Source organism: Lipotes vexillifer, unplaced genomic scaffold (assembly GCF_000442215.2).
Source record: "Lipotes vexillifer unplaced genomic scaffold, Lipotes_vexillifer_v1.1 scaffold172, whole genome shotgun sequence".
NCBI classification, from domain to species: domain Eukaryota; kingdom Metazoa; phylum Chordata; class Mammalia; order Artiodactyla; family Lipotidae; genus Lipotes; species Lipotes vexillifer.
In genome coordinates this window covers 1,768,062-1,771,416 of record NW_006776799.1, presented here as the reverse complement: position 1 = coordinate 1,771,416, position 3,355 = coordinate 1,768,062, and the positions used below count along the sequence as shown (strand labels likewise).

At 35.4% G+C, this 3,355-nt stretch overlaps 1 protein-coding gene across 1 annotated transcript in view; it reads left to right on the top strand.

Moving 5' to 3' along the window:
* The window catches only part of PDK4 (pyruvate dehydrogenase kinase 4), a 13,293-nt gene extending 11,755 nt beyond the window's left edge, over positions 1-1,538 (top strand). The window contains exon 11 of the mRNA XM_007450659.1: positions 1-1,538. This exon is cut by the window's left edge and continues 978 nt beyond it. The gene's annotated coding sequence lies outside the window, so the exon portion shown is untranslated.
* The last annotated feature ends 1,817 nt before the right edge of the window (positions 1,539-3,355 follow it).

Genomic DNA, 3,355 nt, shown 5'->3' with positions numbered 1-3,355 from the left:
AGAAATCATGCGTTCAGAACCTAACTCAGTAGGAAGGTCTGTTCTCTACACTGCAGTGGTGGTAATCCAAAGGCATCTATTTTCTAGGCTTAAAAACATGTATTTTTTATATATTTAATTATATTCTCTACACTTCACCATTAACGTGTCTGATTAAAATTTGTAATTAACAAACAGCTCAAGAACATTAGAATTTAAATACTTCTTAGAGTATTTTTAACAAATAGCCTGCAAGTAAGAGGTTTTCATGCTATCGATGCTGATGCTTTCATTTGTGAATCATTGTGAATGAGAGCTAATGCATGAAAGCTGTAATGCATATGGAACTTTGGGGGAGTTCAAGTATAATATGCAGGTTGACTGGGCAGTCTAGCACATGCCTCTTAGAAAAGAAATGAAAAAACAAAGGAAAGTAGGAAGGAAGGAAGGAAGGGAGGGAAGAAAGATGGGAAGGAAGGAGAGACGGAAGCAGAAGGCAAGCATCTTGCTATATTCCCCACAAATTATTTCAAGAAATGACCCATATTATCATGGATAAATTATTTGCGAGAGAATGAATTGGTGTCTTTCAAAACAGTATGGCTTCTTTAAATGGTTCTCTCACTCTTGCAAGATAATAGGCTTTTATGAGATAATAAACTCTTCTGTGTCAAACTGATGTTTTAAACTGGGATATCGAAAAAAACTAGCATTTCCTGTTTTGTTAAATAATCAGCATTGTCTATATGTTGAATTTAACATTTGTGTTTAAACTTCTCATGGCCTAGTGTTGTGGTGCTTCTGGTAGTGGCCATAAAAGCCTCAAACTATTTGTTGTGGATTTCAGATTTTATCATCAGAAGTCCTGGAAGTGACTTTTCTTGATGGTGAGACTCTGGCTCATTGCATTTATTGATTACACAGAACTATTTGCAATAGGTTATTTGACTTTTCAAAATTTTAAACATTTTTGCACGTAAATTCTTGTATTTACCAAAGATTAAAGCAGCTGATTAATAGTTAACTCAAACACTGTGAACTATCTTTAAAACACAAGAGAAAAAGAAATGTTGGTATCTCAATAACATCAACTGTGTAAATGGAGTTCTATAATATAGAAATAGTCCACATTAGTATTTGTGAAATCTGTGGAAGAACTTTAGGATTCTAGTGGATGGACACTGAATGTTCAGGCCCACTTAAATTATTAATGTATAAATTGTGTTTTTGTGTCTAGGTTATGTACAGAGAAATGTGACAATTTTTATAATAAATATTTTTTATTATAATGGTAGATGTAATCTTTTAAAGTTCTTTTCTCAAATTAATGGAAAGTACTAAGAAGAATTTGAGGTAAAGTTTTTCCTCACTTTACACCAAGTCTAATTTAGCTACATATGGGGTATAGCCTTTAAAAAACAAAACCTTAAAATCTTAATTTTTAAACAAAAGATACTTTATAGCATTCCAGAAATTTCTGGTTCTCCTTTGCTTTCTTGATTATGCTTCAGTAACACATAGTACAATGTATGTTTATCTACATGAATAAATTCAACAATTGTTTTTCCAATGCATGCACTCTCTACATTTTTTTTTTTGTAAATTTACTTAAGAGTCTCACTTAGTGACTGTATTTACATAGCAAATACAATGGAGTATCAAAATAATTACCTAGATAATTTAGGTTCCCAAACAATTTCTAGATTAAATATCTGAATAATAATAGGGTAGAAATAGGATAGGAAGTACTAAATTAAGTGGTGACATGTTTTATCTTTGCTATCTTCACACTGTCTTTCTTTACTAATTTAATCCTACTTTATCATTAGACAACATTCTCTGCCTACCTCCATAATGCCCTTATTGCAAAGTTTTGCAAAACAACAAACAAAAAAGGAATGGAGGGAGGGAGGAAGAAAGGAAGGGAAGGAGGGAGGGAGGGAAGAAAGAAAAGCAATTAGAATAAAATAAAATTAGTGGAATAAGTTTATCATAACTAAATTCTAAAATCGTCAGAATAGTCATATGTAAATAAAAAAATGCCATCAACTATGGCATTAGACCCTAAAGAACCTATACTGAAGCCCTTCAGCAATGACATGCTGCTTCACTTGACTACCTTCATTTCTTCTTCTGTCAAGGAGGTACTGCACTGTGTCTAAAGGAAGCCCAAGAGCACACACTCGTACATACCTACACACACGGGATTAGCTATACAGTTCCCTTGAATTAAGCAACTTGGGAGGTAGGGGGTTAGCATGTGCCCCAGGCTCAGAACCTTCATCCCCATTTCCACAAAAACTGCAAGACTTCAAGTCCTACAATTCTCCATTTATGGACATGTACATCTTTTCAACTCAATGTGTGTACCCGCAAAGGATACTAATTTTCAAGTTCAACAAAGTGGGCTGAATTTTCATTAAAACTGTCTTTACACCATTTCTCCCAAATTTCAAATTTGGCTCAAAATGGTAAGGGCATTTGATCTTAACTACAATAACATGTGCAAAGAGAGATTACTGTGACCTAGTAGTTTAAGCATTGGCCTTATAATTTCTTTATTCTACTACTATGCTTTCAGGTACCGTACTTACACTTAGATGTGTAACAACACTGCAAATGTATATGAAATCTCCAGGTCACTTTGGTCTGTCTTGATGAAAGTATTGAGGAATTTTCATAATTTCACAGGAGCTTATGTTAAGAGGTCCCCAACCCTCCACCATGAACACTTAGAGCAGTAGGCTTCTATCTCCATTAACATTCTATCCATACATCTTTTAGGGGATTTTTTCACTTTTTACCTTGTATCACAGTTACTTAGGCACTCAATAAACATTTCCTGGATGGATACATGAATAAATACATAAATGAACTTCTGCCTTTAGAACAGCATCCCTGCGTTTAAAAGCAGATTGGGGGCTTCCCTGGTGGCGCAGTGGTTGAGAGTCTGCCTGCCGATGCAGGGGACACGGATTCGTGTCCCAGTCTGGGAAGATCCCACATGCCGCGGCGCGGCTGGGCCTGTGAGCCATGGCCGCTGAGCCTGCGCGTCCAGAGCCTGTGCTCCGCAACGGGAGACGCCACAGCAGTGAGAGGCCCGTGTACCGCAAAAAAAAAGTATTAAAAGCAGATTGGAACTCTGTGTTAAACAAACATACATCAAATTTTATAAGATTTTATGCTTTAAATGGTATTCAGAAAGTTTTACAACATTGCAGAAACTCTGGAATATTTTTCCAAGCCAGAAAAATTGCAACTGATCTTGTTTAAAGTAACTCTATGTTGGTGGCCTCTGGCCATTAAAAATGATCACATATTTCAAAAGAAATTAAACAATGGATAAAAGTTATATCTAACTAATGAAATTTCTTGA